The following is a 27,379-nucleotide window of genomic DNA, read 5'->3' on the forward strand; positions in this document are numbered from 1 at the left end:
TCCGACAATGAAGATGGGTCCTTAGCACCTCCATTTTCTCCAGAACACCCAAACATAGAACTGTCATTCTCGATTGCACCGCCCCCCCCCCCCCCCCCCCCCCCCGCCCCCCTACCACACCCTCAGCAGTCACACTCGATGTACTCTGCTGGTGCAGGATGTTCTGGTCACAACATGGGCAGGGCCAAGGGTATTGTTAGCGGGAGTAAGAGGAAGGGGTCAGGGCCAAGGGTGACGGGGGTGGGGGGGGGATTCGGGAGGAAAGGTGTTGGGAAAGGTGGCCGTAGGTAGAATTGTGGGAGGGTGCAAGGTCTTTCCAGTGTTATTTATACTGCTGTTGATGTTGTTGTTGTTGCTGTTTGTTCTTTATAATGTTTGCTGTTGTGAAAATTTTTATTCATAAAAAATGTTATTTTATTACATTGTTAACATTTTTAAAAATTACTAATTTTGTATAAAATTTTATTCAACTAAACCATTATTGTACTTTGTCTCACTCACTTCTGGGAAGGGGAATATATATTCCAACTGACAACTTTTAGGAAAGACAACTTTAAATGTGCGATTGAGGGTGTCCCTTGTAAACTCATACCTCATCTTGGATGACCTAGACACAACTGACAGGGGTTTTCTTGAGTCTTGTGAACATCACATAACTGGGTAAACCACTCACAATGCAACAGCTCTACCAACCTGTCAGCATTCTCGCAGGTGCATACATTACAGTTGTGACGCCTGCTACAGTTGAATAGCCCCACGACCACACTGTCAATCCACGTGTCCAATAGTTACTTGGATGTACTCCTAGTGAGTGACTCCCTTCTCCTCCCCCCCCCCCCCCCACGCTCAGGCCTCCTTGTACACCCAGTGACTGACTCCCTTCTCTCCCCCCCCCCCCCCCTCAGGTCTCCTTGTACACACTGACTGATTCCATTCTCCCCCTCCCCCCTCAGGTCTCCTTGTACACCCAGTGACTGACTCCCTTCTCCCCCCCCTCAGGTCTCCTTGTACACCTAGTGACTGACTCCCTTCTCCCTCCCCCACTCCACCCCCTCAGGTCTCTTTGCACACCCAGTGAGTGACTCCCATCTCCCTCCCCACCCCGCACCCCCCAGGTCATTATGTACACACAGTGACTTGGATGAGGCCCCATTGCATGGACACAACCCCTCCTGCCTCCGTGTAAGATAGTGAGCCCCTTTTTCTCTCTAATCCTGTACTGGGAGTTAATTCAGTGCCTGGTGGGTGAATGAGACAATGAGCCTATTTGAATACCCGTTAGAATAGGAGAACTTTTTTATTGCACAATCCAATCATTTGCAAGGCTTTTACAGGTCACAATCCTTCATAGACTTCCTGATACAATGTTTGCATGTTGCTGAGGTGATGTTCCAGTCCACCACAGAGTCGAAGTGTCAATCAGCTAACACAGAAACAATTTATAGCAGAAACTCAGCATATATGTCAGCCCAAAGCCGACTGAAGAAAAGGTTCTCCCAATTATCCCAATCACATTCAAATGATACAAAAGTTCATTTTCTGGATAGAATCACTTAAATACAGTAGTGGTGGTCATGTTGTCGAAACCTCACATATCTGTTAATATGTACAACACATATCATTACATTTGCATCAAAAATGGCTTTTCTTCATTATCCACCATCTTCTGAGCTACTGTGAAGCTGCAAACAAAATGAAGGGAGTGATAAAGTTGGGCCCTAGTCAGGTAAGTACTTCAGAAATGGGTGGTATCCAGCGCAGCGTTAACAGGCGGCAGTAGAAACATAAAAAACAGGTGCAGGAGTAGGCCATTCGGCCCGTCGAGCCTGCGCCACCATTCAATAAAATCATGGCTGATCATTCACTTCAGTACCCCTTTCCTGCTTTCTCTCCATACCCCTTGATCCCTTTAGCCGTAAGGACCATATCCAACTCCTTCTTGAATATATCCAATGAACTGGCATCAACAACTCTCTGCGGTAGGAAATCTCAAAGGGTAACAACTCTCTGAGTGAAGAAGTTTCTCCTCATCTCAGTCCGAAATGGCTTACCCCTTATTCTAAGACTGTGACCCCTGATTCTGAGCTTCCCCAACATCGAGAACATTCTTCCATTCTAACCTGTCCAGTCCCGTCAGAATTTTATATGTTTGTATGAGATCCCCTCTCACCCTTCTAAATTCCAGTGAATACTGGCCTAGTCGATCCAGTTTCTCCTCATATGTCAGTCTTGCCATCCCGGGAATCAGTCTGGTGAACCTTCGCTGCATTCCCTCAAAGCAAGAACGTCCTTCCTCAGATTAGGAGATCAAAACTGAACACAATATTCCAGGTGAGGCCTCACTAAGGCCCTGTACAACAGCAGCAAGCCCGACCTGCTCCTATACTCAAATCACCTAACTATGAAGGCCAACATACCATTTGCCTTCTTCACCGCCTGCTGTACTTGCATGCCAACTTTCAATGACTGATGTACCTTGATACTCAGGTCTCGTTGCAACTCCCCTTTTCCTAATCTGCCGCCATTCAGATAATATTCTGCCTTCGTGTTTTTGCCACCAAAGTGGATAACCTCACATTTATACACATTATACTGCATCTGCCATGCATTTGCCCACTCACCTAACCTATCCAAGTCACCCTGCAGCCTTTTAGCATCCTCCTCACAGCTCACACCACCACCCAGCTTAGTGTCATCTGCAAACTTGGAGATATTACATTCAATTCCTTCATCTAAATCATTAATGTATATTGTAAATAGCTGGGGTCCCAGCACTGAGCCCTGCGGCACCCCACTAGTCACTGTCTGTCATTCTGAAAAGGACTCGTTTATCCCGACTCTCTGCTTCCTGTCTGCCAACCAGTTCTCTATCCACATCAGCACATTACCCCCAATACCATGTGCTTTAATTTTGCACACCAACCTCTTGTGTGGGACTTTGTCAAAAGCCTTTTGAAAGTCCAAATACACCACATCCACCAGTTTTCCCTTGTCCACTCTACCAGTTACATCCTCAAAAAATTCTCGAAGATTTGTCAAGCATGATTTCCCTTTCATAAATGCATGCTGACTTGGACCGATCCCGTCACTGCTTTCCAAATTGCTACTATTTCATCTTTAATAATTGATTCTAACATTTTCCCCACTACTGATGTCAGGCTAACCGGTCTATACTTACCCGCCTTCTCTCTCCCTCCCTTCTTAAAAAGTGGTGTTACTTTAGCTACCCTCCAGTCCATAGGAACTGATCCAGAGTCGATAGACTGTTGGAAAATGATCACCAATGCATCCACATTTTCTAGGGCTACTTCATTAAGTACTCTGGGATGCAGACTATCAGGCTCTGGGGATTTATCGGCTTTCAATCCCATCAATTTCCCTAACACAATTTCCTGACTAATAAGGATTTCCTTCAGTTCCTCTTTCTCACTAGACCCTCGGTCCCTTAGTATTTCCGGAACATTTTTTATGTCTTCCTTCGTGAAGACAGAACCAAAGTATTTGTTTAACTGGTCCGCCATTTCTTTGTTCCCCATTACAAATTCACCAGAATCTGACTGCAAGGGACCTACATTTGTCTTACTAATCTTTTTCTCTTCACATATCTATAGAAGCTTTTGCAGTCAGTTTTTATGTTTCCAGCAAGCTTCCTCTCATACTCTATTTTCCCCCTCCTAATTAAACCCTTTGACCTCCTTTGCTGTATTATAAAATTCTCCCAGTCCTCAGGTTTGCTGCTTTTTCTGGCCAATTTATATGCCTCTTCCTTGGATTTAACACTATCCTTAATTTCCCTTGTTAGCCACAATTGAGCCACCTTCCCCGTTTTATTTTTACTCCAGATAGAGATGTACAATTGTTGAAGTTCATTCACGTGATCTTTAAATATTTGCCATTGCCTATCCACCGTCAGCCATTTAAGTATCACTCGCCAGTCTATTCTAGCCAATTCACGTCTCATACCATCGAAGTTACCTTTCCTTAAGTTCAGAACCCTAGTCTCTGAATTAACTGTGTCACTCTCCATCTTAATAAAGAATTCTACCATATTATGGTCATTCTTCCCCAAGGGGCCTCGCACAACAAGATTGCTAATTAGTCCATTCTCATTACACATCACGAAGTCTTGGATGGTCAGCCCTCCAGTTGGCTCCTCGACATATTGGTCTAGAAAACCATCCCTAATACACTCCAGGAAATCCTCCTCCACCGCATTGCTACCAGTTTGGTTAGCCCAATCAATATGTAAAGTCGCCCATGATAACTGCTGTACCTTTATTGCACGCATCCCTAATTTCTTGTTTGATGCTGTCCCCAACCTCACTACTACTGTTTAGTGGTCTGTACACAACTCCCACTAGCGTTTTCTGCCCTTTGGTATTCCGTAGCTCCACCCATACTGATTCCACATCATCCAAGCTAATGTCCTTCCGTCCTATTGCATTAATTTCCTCTTTAACTAGCAACGCCACCCCACCTCCTTTTCCTTTCTGTCTATCCTTCCTAAATGTTGATTACTCCTGGATGTTGAGTTCCCAGCCTTGGTCACACTGGAGCCAATGTCCGTGCTTCCAATTACATTAAATCCGTTAACTGCTATCTGCACAGTTAGTTCGTCCACCTTATTTCGAATACACCTAGCATTGAGGCACAGAGCCTTCAGGCTTGTCTTTTTAACACACTTTGCCCCTTTAGAATTTTGCTGTAATGTGGCTCTTTTTGCTTTTTGCCTTGGGTTTCTCTGCCCATCACTTTTACTTTTCTTCTTTCTATCGTTTGCTTCTGCCCACATTCTACTTTTCTCTGTCTCCCTGCATAGGTTCTCATCCCCCTGCCATATTAGTTTAACCCCACCCCAACAGCACCAGCAAACACTCCCCCTAGGACATCGGTAATGGTCCTGCCCAGGTGCAGACTGTCCGGTTTGTACTGGTCCCACCTCCCCCAGAACCGGTTCCAATGTCCTAGGAATTTGAATCCCTCCCTTCTGCACCACTCTTCAAGCCACGTATTCATCTGAGCTATCCTGCAATTCCTACTCTGACTAGCACGTGGCACTGGTAGCAGTCCTGAGATGACTACCTTTGAGGTCCTACTTTTTAATTTAGCTCCTAGCTCCCTAAATTCGTCTCGTAGGACCTCATCCCGTTTTTTTACCTATATCATTGGTACCTATATGCACCATGACAACTGGCTGTTTACCCTCCCCCTTCAAAATGTCCTGCACCCGCTCCGAGACATCCTTGACCCTTGCACCAGTGAGGCAACATACCATCCTGGAGTCTCGACTGTGGCCGCAGAAACATCTATCTATTCCCCTTACAATAGAATCCCCTATCATCATTGCTCTCCCACTCTTTTTCCTGCCCTTAAAAACAGATTTTAATGGAATTTAGGGCTTGGAGGGAATTTTCTGACTTTTTTGGATCTCTAAAGTGGGCGGGCGATTTGCAGCAACGCCCATGGTAATGGTCGGCCCAGTTACCGCCGTCGCTAATCGGGAGTGGTAACAGGCAGTAATTTCCATTTTTATGAAAACGGGCGGTAAATGGGCGATTTGAGAGGAAATTCTAGCCCTATATTTATGTCTTTTATCTGTGCTGTGTGATCAGTTCTCTCCTAAGAGACATGACTGTATGGATATACTGACTCCGGCTAACTTCACGTACCCATAAAATCTATATTAGATATATTTTGCTAATGTCACTAAAATATACACTGAGCTGTACTACGAAATCAGTAGATATACTTGGTAAATTCATCAAAGCATGCTCTTAGTGGGAAACCACACTCAAAGCATTTGCGGTTCAGAGAATCAGTGGTATGGCATTATCACCCTATCTCGGAGCATGGGATGAGTGAGTTCATCCCTTTAAGTCTGAAATGGCCAAGCTGAAGCTATACAGTGATGTAGTCAGGCTGCAGTTTGACTAGAGATAGGGCGACAACGTTCTAGCACTGAGTCTCTGAACCGCACATGTTTTGTGTCTAATTCTGATCACTGAAGCTCAGGGGAAACATCCAATTCCTGGTATCAGGAAGAGCCACAAGACTGATCTCTGGTGTCAGGACTGAGTTATGAGGAAAAGTTAAAAAAAACTGAGACTGAATAGCCTTGAAAGAAGCTGTATGAGAGGAGACGTTATATAAGTAAGCCTTGTATGGAATATTAATCAAGAGGCACCAGATGATCCCTTCACCGTAACTGCTCATTAAAGAAAGAGCTGGAGATTTACCATCCACATCTAAGGTCTTAGATGCATAAAAATGAGTCCAATGAACCGTCTTAAATTAACCAGTCCAAAATACATTAACAGTTACCCAAACCAACCATCCTTTTAAAGGGCACAGTAACACAGTACATAGTCTATAGTGATACCACTATTGGAGATCTGCTAATAGTGTTTTATTGGGAACAGGAGCCTTCACCAACACAACATCTGCCAAAGGAGTTATGTTGCTTCTCTTTGCAGATATGGGGATGCAGGTGCCACCAGAGGGATTGGAGCAATTCAAGGGCACCTGACCTGCTGGCTATCCTTCTGTAGTTCCTCCACTTCCTCCTTATACCAACTGTCCTCGTTCTGTTTTATCTTAGTCTCCCTGTCGGCTGAGTTCAGCTAATTCTTTGTGCTCCACTGTACGTACACACTTTATTCCTTTACATTATGTGCTAACTATCCCACCATGCTCTATGCTTACACCAAGCTATTTGGCCTGTTGTAATGCACCATCCTACACATTCTTCTTCCTCAGCTACATGCTATTTTTTGGTGACATCTACGGAGGCACGGGTTAGCATCCATATCTATCTTGTGATGGACTGCTCTAATTCTCCACCATTTCCTTTGATCCTATGACCAATTCTTGGTTGTAAGACTACCTGTTGAAATTAATTCATGATTGTATCAAAATTTCATCCTTTGGTGAGGGCTGTTTTTTTTAAGGGTTTTTTCGTTGAAGCTTTTGCCATTTTCCCCAACACCCATCGGAATGGGAGCTGAAGGGGAGGTTCTCTTTACATTAAAAATATATAGGGTCCTTCTGCCTTTTAATGCCCTGGCATTCCCTCTGCCTCATGCCTGGTGGTCCTTACCTTATGCCAACAAAAGTACCTGGTGCACAATAGGCAGCCAGCCATTCCTTCATTGGCTGCTAGTCTCTTATAATGCAGCCCTGGTGCTCCCAATGTTTCATGAGAGACATGCCCCAACTGCCAGTCAGTTGGTTGACCTTGCATTATCAAACAAATACAGTCCATTTTTGCATTGGTGCATGTAGCAGTAGCAATGCAGAGCTTCGGCTGCCATATTGACCCCCTGATGCAAACAGAGCATCACAGATTCATAGAAGGTTGCATCACAGAAAGAGGCAATTCAGCCCATCAAGTCTGTGCTGATTTTGTTTCTCCACCCCTCATCTCTGGTAACATTCTAGTAAATCTATGCATTACCTTTTTCATTTTATATTCTTTCGACAAGGGAGTTCAAAATAATGTCAGAGATGCATACAAATTATAAACAAGGTGGCACTTCATGCTTGTGGCTCTGATAAACAAGTTTGAAGCTCAGAGCTTTGCGAGATTAGTAATGCAAGCTACATATTCCAAACACTATTAGTGAATAGTTTTGCAAATCTTTGATATGACATTTTTAATGTCTACAGATTTATTTTACCAGCAGAGGGCGGTGCTTTGAATAATACAGTTCAGTACCTGTCAATGATGTGGAGTGTTTTACTTAGTGTGGCCACAAGATGGCATTAGCAGTCTCTATAGGAGTCTAGCATTTTATGTTAGACTTGCAGAACAGAACAATTGTAAAAAGTACGACTGTAAGTTGTACACAGTTTGAACTGAACTAGGTACAGCAGCTCTTCATTCTGAGGTTATCTCTGATATCATCCTTGTAAATCTGCATTGCACTTTCCTCAGGGATTATATTATTATATTATATCCCTCCTATAGTTAGAAGACTAAGGGCTAGACTTTCCATTATTGTGCAAGTCGCCCCAAAATGGGCATTATTTCCAGCGTTGGCGTTTATTATGGGTTTTGAGATCGCCGGATTATCGCCCATTTTTAAAACCCCAATTTTCCACTTTATAAATGGTCGTTACCGGGAGCGGTGTGAAATGGGCGTTAGCTGTGAAATTTTTGCCCTTCTGCCGTAAAATGTCACCGTCCATAGCAACGCCATGGCAACGGTCGTTTCCCTCGTTTCAGGAGGTCAGGGGTCATCAATACATGTGCAGAAGAGGAGAGAGAGAGGGAGCAGTGAGGTACTGAAAGCGTGTGTGGGTGTGTCGTGTGGTTGTTTGGCTGTTGTGGGAGGTAGGAAAGAGATTTAACAGCAGTAAAAAGAATTGAGAGCACAAATAACTTTGTTTGCACGGAGATTTTGGGAACAAAAATATAATTAAAATGGAAGGCATATAGGAGGCGAGACAGCACAATGTGGAGGGTGAGGACACTGGTGAGAGCAGTGAGGTAGGAGAGGAACTAGAAGTGGGAGGATGAAAACGAGCTAGGAAATTCTTCGACGAGGCAAATGCCTCTCTCCTGCAGGAAATGGAGTCACGCTGGGGTCAATTGACCCGGGGTGGGTGTGAGAAGCCCACCCCAAAGGTTTACCAGAAGATTTGGGCTGACATAGCCGAAGTGGTCTCATCGGTGATGAACGTGGTGCATGAGGGTATCTAGTGCCGCAAGCGCTGGAATGACCTTGTCAGAACTGCCAGAGTAAGTATTACATTTATTTACATTTACTTATATATTTATATAATTTGAATTGTAAGCATAATGAATGATTAAAATCAGATGTGATGTCTTGCACTTATACCGGGAATGTTTTACTCAAAGCCTGCATTTACGGTGTACATCTTTAGGTAAATAATGATAATTATCATAATAATCATGATTACATCTGTCGGTTATGTGTTGTATCAGTCTCTGTGACAGTACCTAGGAATGATCTCATGCAATGATCTCATGCCATGTCGTGCTGTTGTTACATTTGCAAAAGAAGCTTTCGAAGAATAGGGCCGAGCAGTGGCGCATGGGTGGCGGGACACCAGTCATCAGCAAGCTGACAGACATCGAGAAGCGGGTGCTGGCCACTAGTGGGGAACTACCCCCAGTCAGCCACGCAAGCAGCAGCAGAACCTGATGTGATGCCACGTGAGTGAAGTATACACCATTGCGTGATGTAAAGTCAATAGATGCCACACCCACTCATATCTGAACAATAATATATGATAGATGATTGACAAAAGTGTTATCTTAATAATGATGGCCTCATGAAAATCATTGTAATGCAGAATTTGGTCATGGTCATGAAATGTGATGTCTGTGATGATTTTAATAGCGGTAGTGCTTTTGTCGTGCATATGCTGTGTGTAGCGTTTAAATCACCTTGTGACCCTAACACCCCCTTCTCCTCTAATAACCTTATTTAGGTTTTGTAGCTCAGCCAGCAGCGCGGCCCCATGCAAGACTACAGAGCCCAGAAGGTGCAGATCCAGCGGCGGCCTCGGTGGGGGATCATCAACCTGGTGCTGAGGAGCCCCAAATCTCACCCATGGAGCTGCAGGGTGCCTTCTCCACTGATGACAGTGCCGACTTTGAGAAGTCTGCATCGACAAGCTCCATTATCTATGCAACCCCGATGACATGTAGTGCTTCTGCGGCTATGTCCTCCTCCACCATGGAGGTAGCGGGCCCAAGCACCTTGCCGCAGGGCACCCCAAGTGTCTCCATACCGGTGCCGACCCCGCAGAGGTTGGTTTGTCGCAGCAAGACTGCTCCATGAATGGCAGATCTGAGCGGGGACATGGTACACTTGTCCAAGAGGAGTGCTGAAATAGGTCAGCAGATCCTCCAGACAATGGGGAGCATATCCCAACAGCTGGCCAGCGTGTCCGCCACCATGTTCGAGTAAATGTCATGGATGGTGGAGGCCCTGGAGGTGATGGCCAGGAACACTGGTGCCAGAGGGCTACCAGTGGTCCTGGAGCATGGCACTGCATCCCAAGGTGCCGCACCCCCATTGCCAACGATACATATGAGCCAGGAGGAAGCTCTTGCTTCTGGCTCAGAGGACATTCCCCTCTCAGGACCGTCCTCTCCAGTATCCAGCCAACCAGCGGATCTGGCATCATCCGCCCCCCCGCCCCCTCAATGAAGCAGCGCCTGAGGAGCACTTCGGCAAGGCAGCTTGGAGTCGGGAATGGAAGGGGAAGGGATAGAGGTGGGGAGGAGAAGCGGGGGGGAAGGAAAGTGAGGTGCATGGCGCAGGAGTTGTATTGGTCACAGTATTTTTATGTTGTTGTTGCTATTTTGTTGGGAGGTTTGGGGGAAGGGGGGAAGAGGGTTACCTTGTTTTTTGCATTTGTGTTCTCTGTTTATGAAGCTTTGTTGGAAATGTTAAAAATTTAATGAATGATATAAATATTATAAATTTGTGGTGGGATGGGGTGTTTTTTACAGTTATAATTATGATTTTATACAAATGTTCTCATTAAATGCTTTTTATTCCACATAACCTTGTTGCGCATTGTGTCAGATAGCTGCACCGTTACACACTGCTGATTCCTTAACATGAAAGGGGATAATTCAACATCACTTGAATCAACTTAAACTTTAACTGTCACCAAGGTAATGCACACCATTCATGCATGAACTGCAGACACAGCAGTCTTGCAGCTTTGTAAATACCACTAATGTTATTTCAAGCAAAGCGCTCATTTATGAGCTGCTGACGTAAGAGTCTTGCAGCTATGTAGCCACCTTTCCTGCGGTCTAGGGAGGGGCGGGAGCATGGTTTCATCGTCCGCCTGATTGTCTGGCCCGAGGTCAACGTCGACCTCCTCGTCCTCCTCTTCCTCTCTCTCCTGAGGTGGACCAGCAGTCCCTTCTGGCAATTCTTGTCCCCTCCTGATAGGCAAGTTGTGCAGCATGCAGCACAACACCATGAATTGAGCTACCTGCTCAGGGTGGTATTGTAACTCGCCTCCTGAGTGGTCCAGGCATCTAAAGTGCTGTTTAAGTACCCCAATGGTATTCTCGACGTTATTGCGTGTGGCTATGTGGCTCTCGTATCGCTTCTCGACTTCTGTCTGGGTGTTACGTAGGGGGGTCATCAGCCGGGTGGCGAGGCCATATCCTTTGTCACCAAGCATCCAGCATTGACCTTGTGGCTGACTGGTAAACAAGTCAGATACAGTGCTCTCATGCAGGATGTGAGTATCATGGATGCTGCCCGGAAATTTGGCATTTACTGCCATTATAATTTGCTGGTGGTCGACAACGAGTTGCACATTCAGGGAGTGGAATCCCTTTCAGTCCCGAGAAACCTCTGCATCCTGAAAAGGTACCCGCATAGCAATGTACGTACAGTCTATTGCTCCCTGCACCTTGGGGAAGTTTGCAATTCTGAAGAATCCGAGAGCCCTCTCAGTCTGTGCCTCCCTGGTCATAGGGAAGCTGATAAAGTCCATTCTGTGTGTGTAAAGGGCTTCAGTGACCTGTCGAATGCAGCAATGTGTGGCATGCTGAGATATAACGCAAATGTCTCCAGCTGAGGCCTGAAAGGAACCCGATGCATAGAAGGAAAGTGCCACGGTCACCTTGACCTCAAAGGACAGTGCGGTCCTGATGGTGCTGGTAGGCTGCAGATCTCCCCTAATGAGCTGGCATATCTCACTGATAACCTCTTTCCTAAGGCACGTGTTATTGGACAAGTTCAGGTAAGACCGCTTCTCCCTGTAAGTGTGTGGGGTGTACGTTCTCGTCCTCTTCAGCAGTCTGCCACCTCCTTGATTGGGCACATAATGCTTTTGAATATACCTTCTGCCATCTCTTGTCTGCAGCATGTGTGTAGTCATCAAGACAGGCTGAGAAATTACAGGCCCCATTACAATAACAATCAGTATTATACCTATTGTTCACAAACAATAAATTTACCTACTAAAACACCTAAAATAAATTCAAATCACTATGATCAGATGTTTGTTCAGATGTTCAAATCACCTTAAAATAACTCCACAGTACATCAAGACTCCCCAGAAGCAGAGCAGTCTTTTATATGAACCGACCTCCGATTTACAAAATGGTGTGCATACCATTGGTTTAGTTCAGGTGAGAGCAACTTTTTCTCAGCTTTTTTTTCAGTGAGCGATATTTTCAGCAATATGTGGATGAGGTGCCGAAAGTAACGCTCGATGATATTATGGGCGTTAGTTTCGGCCATTCTTATCTTTATGGCAAAAAAAGTAGGCAGGCGGTATCATTAATTCTCGGTGTTAAGTAACGCTGAACAATAAGTGAGCGGTAAATGGGTGTTAGTTTCCAATTTGTTGCTAAATGGGCGATATCTGGATGTTATACCTCATCTCAGCGTTAAACCTCATCTCAGTGTTAAAATGGACGTTAAGTGGGCAGTATCGATGCAAAATAATGGAAAGTCAGTTGGCGAGAGGTGGGAGCAGCGTCGGAGCGGCCTATAAAAGGCCCAGCGGGAGCTCGAGAGTCAGCGGCAGTTGGCGAGAGATGGGAGCAGTGTCGGAGCGGTCTATAAAAGGCCCAGCGGGAGCTCGAGAGTCAGCGGCAGTTGGCGAGAGGTGGGAGCAGTGTCGGAATGGCCTATAAAAGGCCCAGCGGGAGCTCGAGTACCAGCGGCAGTTGGCGAGAGGTGGGAACAGTGTCGGAGCGGCCTATAAAAGGCCCAGCGGGAGCTCGAGTACCAGCGGCAGTTGGGGAGAGTTGGGAGCAGTGTCGGAGCGGCCTATAAAAGGCCCAGCGGGAGCTCGAGTACCAGCGGCAGTTGGGGAGAGTTGGGAGCAGTGTCGGAGCGGCCTATAAAAGGCGTACCGGTGCAGCTACAGCGGGAGAGAAAGCAAAATAGAAGTAGAAAGGAATCAAAAGGTGATGTCACAGCCAATGGGGTAAGTGATTGGCTGTGATTGGTGAGCAGCTTTTCTTTTTCTTTTTTATATCAGTAAGTGAACTGTAACATTGTTATTACCAATTTAAGGGTATCTAAGGGTTAAGGCATGGCAGGAGAGCTCGGTCACGTGATATGCTCCTCCTGTACCATGTGGGAACTCAGGGACACTTCCGGTGTCCCTGACGACTACGTGTGTGAGAAGTGTATCCGCCTCGAGCTCCTGACGGTCCGCGTTACGGAATTGGAGCTGAGGGTGGATTCACTCTGGAGCATCCACGATGCTGAGAATGACGTGAGTATCACGTGCAGTGAGTTGGTCTTACCGCAGGAGAAGGGTCCACAGCCAGATAGGGAATGGAAGACCAGCAGGAAGAGCAGTGCAAGGAAGGTAGTGCAGGGGTCCCCTGTGGTCATCCCCCTGCAAAACAGATACACCGTTTTGAGTACTGTTGGGGGGGATGACTCATCAGGGGAGGGCAGCAGCAGACAAGTTCATGGCACCGTGGATGGCGCTGCTGCACAGGAGGGCAAGAAAAAGAGTGGGAGCGCGATAGTGATAGGGGATTCAATTGTGATGGGAAAAGATAAGCGTTTCTGCGGCCGCAACCGAGACTCCAGGATGGTATGTTGCCTCCCTGGTGCAAGGGTCAAGGATGTCTCGGAGTGGGTGCAGGACATTCTGAAATGGGAGGGAGAACAGCCAGTTGTCGTGGTGCACATTGCTACCAACGACATAGGTAAAAAAAGGAATGAGGTCCTACGAAATGAATTTAAGGAGCTAGGAGCTAAATTAAAAAGTAGGACCTCAAAAGTAGTAATCTCGGGATTGCTACCAGTGCCACGTGCTAGTCAGAGTAGGAATCGCAGGATAGCGCAGATGAATACGTGGCTTGACCAGTGGTGCGGCAGGGAGGGATTCAAATTCCTGGGGCATTGGAACCGGTTCTGGGGGAGGTGGGACCAGTACAAATCTGACGGTCTGCACCTGGGCAGGACCGGAACCAATGTCCTAGAGGGAGTGTTTGCTAGTGCTGTTGGGGAGGAGTTAAACTAATATGGCAGGGGGACGGGAACCAATGCAGGGAGACAGAGGGAGACAAAAGGGAGGCAGAGGCAGGAGACGGAGGGGCGATGTGGGGGGGTGGGGGGCGGAGAGGCCCGGGGCGGGGAACAGGAAGGGCCACTGTGCGGCAGAATTCTAAAAGGACAAAGGGTGTTAAAAAAACAAGCCTGAAGGCTTTGTGTCTTAATGCAAGGAGTATCCGCAATAAGGTGGATGAATTAATTGTGCAAATAGATGTTAACAAATATGATGTGATTGGGATTACAGAGACATGGCTCCAGGATGATCAGGGCTGGGAACTCAACATCCAGGGGTATTCAACATTCAGGAAGGATAGAATAAAAGGAAAAGGAGGTGGGGTAGCATTGCTGGTTAAAGAGGAGATTAATGCAATAGTTAGGAAAGACATTAGCTTGGATGATGTGGAATCTATATGGGTAGAGCTGCAGAACACCAAAGGGCAAAAAACGTTAGTGGGAGTTGTGTACAGACCTCCAAACAGTAGTAGTGATGTTGGGGAGGGCATCAAACAGGAAATTAGGAGTGCATGCAATAAAGGTGCAGCAGTTATAATGGGTGACTTTAATATGCACATAGATTGGGCTACTCAAACTGGAAGCAATACGGTGGAGGAGGATTTCCTGGAGTGCATAAGGGATGGTTTTCTAGACCAATATGTCGAGGAACCAACTAGGGGGGAGGCCATCTTAGACTGGGTGTTGTGTAATGAGAGAGGACTAATTAGCAATCTCATTGTGCGAGGCCCCTTGGGGAAGAGTGACCATAATATGGTGGAATTCTGCATTAGGATGGAGAATGATACAGTTAATTCAGAGACCATGGTCCAGAACTTAAAGAAGGGTAACTTTGAAGGTATGAGGCGTGAATTGGCTAGGATAGATTGGCGAATGATACTTAGGGGGTTGACTGTGGATGGGCAATGGCAGACATTTAGAGACCGCATGGATGAATTACAACAATTGTACATTCCTGTCTGGCGTAAAAATAAAAAAGGGAAGGTGGCTCAACCGTGGCTATCTAGGGAAATCAGGGATAGTATTAAAGCCAAGGAAGTGGCATACAAATTGGCCAGAAATAGCAGCGAACCTGGGGACTGGGAGAAATTTAGAACTCAGCAGAGGAGGACAAAGGGTTTGATTAGGGCAGGGAAAATGGAGTACGAGAAGAAGCTTGCAGGGAACATTAAGGCGGATTGCAAAAGTTTCTATAGGTATGTAAAGAGAAAAAGGTTAGTAAAGACAAACGTCGGTCCCCTGCAGTCAGAATCAGGGGAAGTCATAACGGGGAACAAAGAAATGGCAGACCAATTGAACAAGTACTTTGGTTCAGTATTCACTAAGGAGGACACAAACAACCTTCCGGATATAAAAGGGGTCAGAGGGTCTAGTAGGGAGGAGGAACTGAGGGAAATCTTTATTAGTCGGGAAATTGTGTTGGGGAAATTGATGGGATTGAAGGCCGATAAATCCCCAGGGCCTGATGGACTGCATCCCAGAGTACTTAAGGAAGTGGCCTTGGAAATAGCGGATGCATTGACAGTCATTTTCCAACATTCCATTGACTCTGGATCAGTTCCTATGGAGTGGAGGGTAGCCAATGTAACCCCACTTTTTAAAAAAGGAGGGAGAGAGAAAACAAGGAATTATAGACCGGTCAGCCTGACCTCAGTAGTGGGTAAAATGATGGAATCAATTATTAAGGATGTCATAGCAGCGCATTTGGAAAATGGTGACATGATAGGTCCAAGTCAGCATGGATTTGTGAAGGGGAAATCATGCTTGACAAATCTTCTGGAATTTTTTGAGGATGTTTCTAGTAAAGTGGACAAAGGAGAACCAGTTGATGTGGTATATTTGGACTTTCAGAAGGCTTTCGACAAGGTTCCACACAAGAGATTAATGTGCAAAGTTAAAGCACATGGGATTGGGGGTAGTGTGCTGATGTGGATTGAGAACTGGTTGTCAGACAGGAAGCAAAGAGTAGGAGTAAATGGGTACTTTTCAGAATGGCAGGCAGTGACTAGTGGGGTACCACAAGGTTCTGTGCTGGGGCCCCAGCTGTTTACATTGTACATTAATGATTTAGACGAGGGGATTAAATGTAGTATCTCCAAATTTGCGGATGACACTAAGTTGGGTGGCAGTGTCAGCTGCAAGGAGGATGCTATGAGGCTGCAGAGTGATTGGATAGGTTAGGTGAGTGGGCAAATGCATGGCAGATGAAGTATAATGTGGATAAATGTGAGGTTATCCACTTTGGTGGTAAAAACAGAGAGACAGACTATTATCTGAATGGTGACAGATTAGGAAAAGGGGAGGTGCAACGAAACCTGGGTGTCATGGTACATCAGTCATTGAAGGTTGGCATGCAGGTACAGCAGGCGGTTAAGAAAGCAAATGGCATGTTGGCCTTCATAGCGAGGGGATTTGAGTACAGGGGCAGGGAGGTGTTGCTACAGTTGTACAGGGCCTTGGTGAGGCTACACCTGGAGTATTGTGTACAATTTTGGTCTCCTAACTTGAGGAAGAACATTCTTGCTATTGAGGGAGTGCAGCGAAGATTCACCAGACTGATTCCCGGGATGGTGGGACTGACCTATCAAGAAAGACTGGATCAACTGGGTTTGTATTCACTGGAGTTCAGAAGAATGAGAGGGGACCTCATAGAAACGTTTAAAATTCTGACGGGTTTAGACAGGTTAGATGCAGGAAGAATGTTCCCAATATTGGGGAAGTCCAGAACCAGGGCTCACAGTCTAAGGATAAGGGGTAAGCCATTTAGGACCGAGATGAGGAGAGACTTCTTCACCCAGAGAGTGGTGAACCTGTGAAATTCTCTGCCACAGAAAGTGGTTGGGGCCAATTCACTAAATATATTCAAAAGGGAGTTAGATGAAGTCCTTATTACTCGGGGGATCAAGGGGTATGGCGAGAAAGCAGGAAGGGGGTACTGAAGTTTCATGTTCAGCCATGAACTCATTGAATGGCGGTACAGGCTAGAAGGGCTGAATGGCCTGCTCCTGCACCTATTTTCTATGTTTCTATGTTTCTATGTAAAACTGCACATGGTATTCAAAAAGTAAGCAAGCATCATTTTGTATAGAGTCATCATAATCTCTTTCCCTTTGTATTCAATCCCTCTTAATATAAATCCAAAAATCTAATGTGCCTTCTCCATTGTTTTTTTTAACTGCTTCACACACGTTTAAAGACTTGTATTTTTGCACAATTCCTTTGCTAATTAATTGAATTTAGAAATTTACCATTGAAGATGTTTCCATTCTTTTTTCTCATTCCAAAAATGTATGACCTCACATTTTCTATATTAAGCTGCACCTCACACTTAGCTACCCATTCTGCAACCCTTACTATGCCTTCCTGTGGTCTCCTGGATTCTTCTGGGTGGTGTGCTAACTTTGATATGGGTTGCTTTATGTCTTAGAGTACAAGTTCGACCTACTGGTTAAGGTACTGGACTAGCAATCCAAAAGATTGTGAGTTCAAATTTCACCATGGCAAAGAGGTGAAACTGAATTCAATAAATTTGGGAGTTAGCACCAGAAAATGACCAGAAAACTGCCAGACTTTTTTAAACAACAACAACTGGTTCACTAACATCCTTCAAGGAAGGGAATCTGCCACCTCCACCCATTCTGGCCTACATGTGACTGCAGTCCCACACTATGGCCGCGATTTCAGTACACACAGCGGGATTGATGCGGCCGGGGTTGTTGGTGTGAGGTAAGCCCGCTCCCGACTCGAGCCCGCTCTCTGTCCCGAATCTTCCGATGTTTGAGCTGCCATGCGGTCTTCTCAGCAAATAAAGAGGAAGCTGGTCTGAAGACATCAATTGGTGATGCATCATCAGCTGGTTTCCTTAAAGGGACCATGCCCACATTGCTTTTGACAGTTTTTCTGCCAGTGTTCTGCAGCATTGAGGTGTTGCAAACACTGACAAACACTGTACAGAGTTGGACGGCTGCACCCAGGCTCTCTCATGACTCCCTCCAGATGCTTATGGAGTAAGTCACAGCATGAAGGGAGGTCTTCTTCCCTTCCCATGGGTGGAAGGGACCTCCCTAGGCCATCAACGCAGCCTGGTTGCACATTGCACAGGAGGGCACAAGCAGGAATGTCGTCAGGAGGACCAGGCTGCAGTGGCGTAACCTTTCAATGATCTCAGTAGATCACAAAACATTACTACAAAGCCACACTGAACCTCATCCTGCTGTTCCACTCATCACACTCCCATCACTCTGCCTTCCCTACTCTACTCCTGCACATCCCCTTACACCAACTTTCCTTGCACCTCCACCCATCTTTCTCTCTCTATATCTACATTATCAGTCGCCCATTTCACTAGCCACCCCTCACACTCATCCTCAGCCTTGTCCAATCATACCAACTAACAACACACAAGGGTAGGCACTTGGGTCCTTTAGCCAATGTTCATGTATAGTTAATGTTGATGTGTTGTCAAACATTGAATTCTTTATATTCAGCACTTGGACAGATTTGTGGGCACCTTTGGAAGTGGCTTAGTGAGTTGTAGTGAATTGTGAGACATAAAGGTACCCCTGTTTATCCCTACTCTCTATTTTCTGTCCGTTAACCAATCCTCTAGCCATGCTAATACATTACCTCCAATCCCATGATCCCTTATCTTGTGTAATAACCTTAAATGTGGCACTTTATCAAATGCCTTTTGGAAATCCAAATATACTACATCCACTGGTTCCTCTTTATCTACCCTGTTAATTACATCCTCAAAAAACTCGAATAAATTTGTCAAGTCTACAGAGTAGTGTGTGACGCCTGATTTAACGCTGCAATCCCCTTTTCAGGTGACAAAAACTGAATTTCGTGGTTGGAGGCGGCAACTGCCGCCTGGCGTTAAAATCTCCATTCAGATGGTGACACCACCTCAAAAAGGCATTAGTTCAACCCCTAACAGATTTGTTTTCTTTGGCTATTCTAGTGCAGCTGTAAAAATGCTAACTCCTTTTCTGAGAGTATAATTGTGCAGCATGTTGTACACCACTATATTTTGGATATATTTTGCAGGGCTGTACAATGGAACATGTCCAGATACATCTAAGCAGCAGAATCTTTGCTTCAGTATGCCTATGGTATGCTCAATTCTTATCCTTATGGAAGTATATGCCTCATTATATTTTTTCCACTGTTGGTTCATGTATTTTAGACTTGTGTCATGACCCACAGTTCAAAAGGGTTTCCCTGGTATTCCAGGATCCATCATCTAATCATATTATACCTTCAAATAATAATGGTGCTGTTGACTGCTGTGGGATAAATGCATCATGGCAGATTCTGATGTCTACCTGCATGATATGATGCTGATGGCCACATTCAATCTGTACATTAATTGAATAGAACCCCTTCTTGTTCATAAATGCTATAACATTGTTAAAAGGAACCTCTATTGCCACGATCTTCTCCAAGTCTGGGGACACGGAGACTTTCTGAAAAAGGAATGCCCCCACCCCCCCACCCCAGCCCCAGCTCCTACAATGCCACTGGTCTTCTAAGGAGCAGGTGGAACCTCTTATTCGATCCACAGAATTCCTGGAAACTGGCTCAGGATCCAGCACATTCAAATCCCAAGCTATTTTGAGGCTCATCCGTTGTACTCCTGCCAAAGTTACAATAGGAATATGCCAGAAGGACTGAGACTTCTCCTTCATGTAGAACCTTGAGAGAACTTGCAGGTGGTGCTCCCATGTGCCTGCTGCCCTTGTCCTTCTAGATGGTAGAGGTCACGGGTTTGGGAGGTGCTGTCGAAGAAGCCTTGGTGAGTTGCTGCAGTGCATCTTGTAGATGATACACACTGCAGCCATGGTGCGCCGGTGGTGGAGGGAGTGAATGTTGAAGGTGGTAGATGGGGTGCCAATCAAGTGTGCTGCTCTGTTATAGATGGTGTCGAGATTTTTGAGTGTTGTTATACCTGATTTCTGCCTTGTAGATGGTGGAAAGACTTTGGGGAGTCAGGAGGTGAGACACTCGCTGCAAAATACCTAGCCTCTGACCTGCTCTTATTGTCACAGTATTATGTAGCTGGTCCAGTTAAGTTTCTGGTCAATGGTGACCCACAAAATGTTGACGGTGGGGGATTCGGTGATGGTAATGCCGTAGAATATCAAGGGGAGGTGGTCAGACTCTCGCTTGTTGGAGATGGTCATTGCCTGGCACTTGTTTGGCGCGAATGTTACTTGCCACTTATCAGCCCAAGCCTGAATGTCATCCAGGTCTTGCTGCATGTGGGCATGGACTGCTTCATTATCTGAGGAGTTGCGAATGGAACTGAATACTGTGCAATCATCAGTGAAAATCCCTGCTTCTGATCTTATGATGTCGGGAACATCATTGATGAAGCAGCTGAAGATGGTTGGGCCTAGGACACTGCCCTGAGGAACTCCTGCAACAATGTCCTGGGGCTGAGATGATTGAACTACAACAACCACAGCCATCTTCCTTTGTGCTAGGTAGTACTATAGCCTGTGGAGAGTTTTCTACTTGATTCCCATTGACTTCAATTTTACTAGGGCTCCTTGATGCCACACTCAGGATGGCATGTATCCAGACATGTTTACTGCTTGTATTATTACATATGATGTGCCACCAGAGGGCACTACTATGGGAAACTTGTACACCGGCTGTATAATCATTAAGGTGTGCCACCAGAGGACACTGCAGTGGGAGACTTGTAGGTTACCTGTACAGGTGTGCAAGGCCGAGTATAAAAGGCAGGCCACCATGTGTGATCATCACTCGAAAGTTATATTAATGGACTGAGGTCATCACAGTTCAAGTACAATATTTGCCTCGTGGTGTCATTATCAGAGCATCTAAAGACATAACAATTGGCGACAAATATATGACCTTCACGCGAAAATGGCTAACTTTGGTACGTTGCAGCAGTTTGCCGATGGGGATGATTAGGATGCATTTGTAGAGAGGCTCGACCATTTCTTCACAGCAAACGACCTGGCAGGCGATGATCCGGCCACACTGGCTGATAGGCGCAGAGCTATCCTGCTCACCAGTTGTGGGCCCACCGTCTATGGCCTCATCAGGGACTTGCTGGCACCAGCGAAGACAACGACCAAGACGTACGAGGAGTTTGTAACGCTGATCCAAGAACAACTCAAGCCCAAAGAGAGCATCCTCACAGCCAGTCACCAGTTTTACACCCACCAACAGCCCGAAGGTCAGGAAATTGCGAAATATGCTGCAGACCTCAGGAGGCTGGCGGCACCGTGTGATTTCAGTGAACACCTCACCGAAGCGCTGCGGGATATCTTTGTCATCGGAATCGGCCACAAAGGCCTTCTTCACAGGCTACTATCTGCGGATACCATAGTCACACTACGGAAGGTCGTCACCATGAGCCAGGCATTCATGACCTCAACCTGTGGCACTAGTCGGATGAGTCATCCTCAGGACTCAAAACCAGCAAGTACTGTACACAGACTGGCGTCTTTTAGAGGCTGGACTATAGAACGTGAATCTTCTCAGGAGAGAGAGAACAGGCCCCTGAGTCCCTTAACTCTGAGTCCGCCGACGGGGGCTAATCAGTTAGCACCATGCTGGCGTTGCAGAAGAAACCACCGGGCTCACCAGTGCTGTTTTAAGGACTATGTGTGCAAAGGATGCAGCACAAAGGGCCACCTCCAGTGAATGTGTAAAAGAAATAGGACTCCCCATGTTGATGAAGAGGCTGCAGAGGGCCATGAATCCAGTGCGGATTATGAAGAAGTGGTCAGAGAGGCAGCTCAATCCCACGATGAGGTATATAATATGTTTACCTGCACCACCAAGTGTCCCCCGTTGAGAATGGAAGTCGAGATAAATGGCGCTCCAGTCTTCATGGAAGTGGACATGGGGGCGAGCCAGGCAGTAATGACTCAAGAAGCCTTTGAGAGGCTATGGGACAATCAACCTGAACGACCCAAGTTGGTCCCGGTTCAGGCAAAGCTGTGCACCAAACCAATGAACTTATCCCAATTGTTGGTAGTGCGGATGTAAAGCTACTCCATGATGGTGTGGTGCACAAGTTACCACTGTGGATTGTTCCAGGTGATGGACCAACGCTACTCGGAAGAAGACGGATGGAAAAGATCCATTGGAGCTGGGAAGATTTCATCCCTCCAGCGATTGACGTCCCCCGCACTCAGAGGCAAAGCAAGCCCCCATCTGAGGTTGGATCCGGCACCAGAGAGCAGACCAGCACAGCACCCAAAGCACAGACCACTCAGCACGACTGTGTGGAGATGATCCAGCTGAGACATAGAAACATAGAAAATAGGTGCAGGAGTAGGTCATTTGGCCCTTCGAGCCTGCACCACCTTTCAATAAGATCATGGCTGATCATTCCCTCAGTACCCCTTTCCTGCTTTCTCTCCATACCCCTTGATCCCCTTAGCCGTAAAGGCCATATCTAACTCCCTCTTGAATATATCTAATGAACTGGCATCAACAACTCTCTGCGGCAGGGAATTCCACAGGTTAACAACTCTCTGAGTGAAGAAGTTTCTCCTCATCTCAGTCCTAAATGGCCTACCCCTTATCCTAAGACTGTGTCCCCTGGTTCCGGACTTCCCCAACATCTGGAACAATCTACCCGCATCTAACCTGTCCAGTCCTGTCAGAATCTTGTATGTTTCTATGAGATCCCCTCTCATCCTTCTAAACTCCAATGTATAAAGGCTCAGTTGATCCAGTCTCTCCTCATATGTTAGTCCAGCCATCCCGGGAATCAGTCTGGTGAACCTTTGCTGCACCCTCTCAATAGCAAGAACGTCCTTCCTCAGATTAGGAGACCAAAACTGAACACAATATTCCAGGTGAGGCCTCACCAAGGCCCTGTACAACTGCAAAAGGACCTCCCTGCTCCTATACTCAAATCCCCTAGCTATGAAGGCCAACATACCATTTGCCTTCTTTACGGCCTGCTGTACCTGTATGCTAACTTTCAATGACTGATGAACCATAACACCCAGGTCTCGTTGCACCTCCCCTTTTCCTAATCTGCCACCATTCAGATAATATTGCGTCTTTGCGTTTCTGCCCGCAAAGTGGATAACCTCACATTTATCCACATTATACTGCATCTGCCATGCATTTGCCCATTCACCTAACCTGTCCAAGTCCCCCTGCAGCCTCTTAACATCCTCCTCACAGCTCACACCATCACTCAGTTTAGTGTCATCTGCAAACTTGGAGATATTACACTCAATTCTATCATCCAAATCATTGATGCATATTGAAAAGAGCTGGGGTCCCAGCACTGAGCCCTGTGGCACTCCACTAGTCACTGCCTGCCTTTCTGAAAAGGACCCATTTATCCCGACTCTCTGCTTCTTGTCTGCCAATCAGTTCTCTATCCACGTCAGTATATTACCCCCAATACCATGTGCTTTGATTTTGCACACCAATCTCTTGTGTGGGACTTGTCAAAAGCCTTTTGAAAGTCCAAATACACCACATCCACTGGTTCTCCCTTGTCCACTCTACTAGTTACATCCTCAAAAAATTCCAGAAGATTTGTCAAGCATTATTTCCCCATCATAAATCCATACTGACTTGGACCGATCCTGTCACTGCTTTCCAAATGCGTTGCTTTTTCATCCTTAATAATTGATTCCAACATTTTCCCCACCACTGATGTCAGGCTATAATTACCCACTTTCTCTCTCCCTCCCTTTTTAAAAAGTGGTGGTACATTAGCTACCCTCCAGTCCATAGGAACTGATCCAGAGTCGATAGACTGTTGGAAAATGATCACCAATGTATCCACTATTTCTAGGGCCAATTCCTTAAGTACTCTGGGATACAGACTATCAGGCCCCGATGATTTATTGGCCTTCAATCCCATCAATTCCTCTAACACAATTTCCCGCCTAATAAGGATATCCTTCAGTTCCTCCTTCTCACTAGACCCTTGGTCCCCTAGTACTTCCGGAAGGTTATTTGTGTCTTCCTTCGTGAAGACAGAACCAAAGTATTTGTTCAATTGGTCTGCCATTTCTTTGTTCTCCATTATAAATTCACCTGAATCCGACTGCAAGGAACCTACGTTTGTCTTCACTAATCTTTTTCTCTTCACATATCTATAGAAGCTTTTGCAGTCAGTTTTTACGTTCCCGGCAAGCTTCTTCTCGTACTCTATTCTCCCCCTCTTAATTAAACCCTTTGTCCTCCTCTACTGAATTCTAAATTTCTCCCAGTCCTCAGGTTTGCTGCTTTTTTTGACCAATTTATATGCCTCTTCCTTGGATTTAACACTATCCTTAATTTCCTTTGTTAGCCACGGTTGAGCCACCTTCCCCATTTTATTTTTACTCCAGACAGGGATGTACAATTGCTGAAGTTCATCCATGTGATCTTTAAATGTTTGCCATTGCCTATCCACCATCAACCCTTTAAGTATCATTCACCAGTCTATTCTAGCCAATTCATGCCTCAAACCATTGAAGTTACCTTTCCTTAAGTTCAGGACCCTAGTTTCTGAATTAACTGTGTAACTCTACATCCTAATATAGAATTCTACCATATTATGGTCACTCTTCCCCAAGGGGCCTCGCACAGCAAGATTGCTAATTAGTCCTTTCTCATTACACATCACCTAGTCTAGGATGGCCAGCTCCCTGGTTGGTTCTTCGACATATTGGTCTAGAAAACCATCCCTAATACACTCCAGGAAATCCTCCTCCACTGCATTGCTACCAGTTTGCTTAGCCCAATCAATATGTAGATTAAAGTCACCCATGATAACTGCTGTACCTTTATTGCATGCATCCTTAATTTCTTGTTTGATGCTGTCCCCAATCTTACTACTACTGTTTGGTGGTCTCCCACTAGCGCTTTCTGCCCCTTGGTCTTCCGTAGCTCCAGCCATACCGATTCCACATCATCCAAGCTAATATCCTTTCTTACTATTGCATTACTTTCCTCTTTAACCAGCAATGCCACCCCGCCTCCTTTTCCTTTCTGTCTATTCCTCCTAAATGTTGAATACCCCTGGATGTTGAGTTCCCAGCCTTGGTCACCCTGGAGCCATGTCTCCGTGATGCAAATTACATCATACCCATTAACTGCTGTCTGCGCAGTTAGTTCGTCCACCTTATTCCGAATACTCCTCGCATTGAGGCACAGAGCCTTCAGGCTTGTCTTTCGAACACACTTTGCCCCTTTAGAATTTTGCTGCAATGTGGCCCTTTTTGTTTTTTGCCTTAGGTTTCTCTGCCCTCCACTTTTACTTTTCTTCTTTCTATCTTTTGCTTCTGCCCCCATTCTACTTTCCTCTGTCTCCCTGCATAGGTTCCCATCCCCCTGCCATATTAGTTTAACTCCTCCCCAACAGCACTAGCAAACACTCCCCCCAGGACATTGGTTCTGATCCTGCCCAGGTGCAGACCGTCCGGTTTGTACTGGTCCCACCTCCCCCAGAACCAGTTCCAATGTCCCAGAAATTTGAATCCCTCCCTTCTGCACCACTCCCCAAGCCCTGTATTCATCTGAGCTATCCTGCGATTCCTACTCTGACTAGTACGTGACACTCATAGCAATCCTGAAATGACTACTTTTGAGGTCCTACTTTTTAATTTAGCTTCTAGCTCCCTAAATTTGTCTTGTAGGACCTCATCTCGTTTTTTACCGATATTATTGGTACCTATATGCACAACAACAACTGGCTGTTCACCCTCCTTTATCAGAATGTCCTGCACCCGCTCCGAGACATCCTTGACCCTTGCACCAGGGAGGCAACATAGTCAGTTGCAGCCGCAGAGATGCCTATCTATTCCCCTTACAATTGAATCCCCTATCACTATCGCTCTCCCACTCTTTTTCCTGCTCTCCTATGCAGCAGAGCCACCCACAGTGCCATGTACTTGGCTGCTGCTGCCTTCCCCTGATGAATCATCCCCCCCCCAACAGTACCCAAAGCAGTGTATCTGTTTTGCAGGGGGATGACCGCAGGGGACCCCTGCACTACCTTCCCAACGACGACTCAAATGCTCCTTCCAGGCTCCAGTGGCAGGTCTCCGGAGGAAGAAAATCGGATCCAAAGGCAACTTCCCAGCTTCGATGGCAGAACCTGGGGGGAAGAGGATCATAGCAGTCGACATCGTGGATGGAGGAAAGATGGCGCCCAAACCACGAGGTGAAGCGCTGAAGAAAAAGATGGCGGCAGCTAGACCGCGAGGTGCAGTGCTGATGGAGCAACATGTGGTTCCAAGTGCAGAAGATGGTTGGGGTAAAGATAGCAAGGCTCTCTTAAAGGCGGCCAGCAACCCACCACACTTAAAGGGACAGTTCCACATTCTCAATCAATGTAACAGCAACTGTGAGTTAAATGTAAAGCTTGTAGTTGATGATCAAAGTTTTATATATGTAATCAGCAAAGAAAAGTTGTGCAATTGCAATCGGGAGAGCTACAGTTGATCTACAATAAGTAATGAAACGTTGTGCGATGCAGGATTTCAACTCTATTCAGATAATGTAGCGGGAAAACACCCATCGGGAACACACAAGTCTAGCCGGCTACCCAATGCTGTAGCTTGCGTCCCTGCAACCAGAGTGATGCACCACGGAGTGTGGCCACAAGCAGCTAATATAGACAAGCTGCAGAGCAAGCGATCTCAGGAGGGCAACGGTACCAGTATCGATACCCTGCCCCTGATCGGCTCCACCTCTCAGGCACCCGATGGCACCAACCGCCACGAGCCTGAAAGAGTAAACTGTGCTAAGGCGCAGTGCTCAGACCCTATCGCCACCAAGGCTACACCTGGGAACGAAGGGTCACCCAAAACGGTTCTCCCAAATGGGACCGGGACCAGCCAGGATCCCAAACCAAATAATGCCCAGGCAAGCGAGTCAGCAGTTCCCTGTGCACGGCCAGACGACAGCTCCTCAGGGAGCAGCAGCGACCCGGGGCTTAAGGAAAGGACAGGGAGGTCAGGCATCTGTGAACTTGCCTGATGCTAGGAGCAACAGCTAAGGCCCCGAGAGCTGGTAACTTGAGCCAACCGTGTTCCCACTGCCAGCACTGGGCACCGCGCCGCCATTAGACTACCTGGACACCATCCAGCAGTTCTGGAACTAGCTTGTCCTCCTGCACCGGTGCTGACACCAGTACTAATTCCAAGTATGTATCAAGAATGATCCTCACCAGTCAAATGTACTTGCCTCATAACTGTACCACAAATGTAAAGATGTAAATGCAAATATTTTTTTTCTGGACTTGAATGTATATAAAAGTAATGAGCCACCGGCATAATCTATATGTGTGGGGGGGCGGGGGTGGGAGTGGGAAGAGAATGGAGTGGTCA

This window comes from Pristiophorus japonicus, chromosome 2, assembly GCF_044704955.1.
Source record: "Pristiophorus japonicus isolate sPriJap1 chromosome 2, sPriJap1.hap1, whole genome shotgun sequence".
Taxonomy (NCBI): domain Eukaryota; kingdom Metazoa; phylum Chordata; class Chondrichthyes; family Pristiophoridae; genus Pristiophorus; species Pristiophorus japonicus.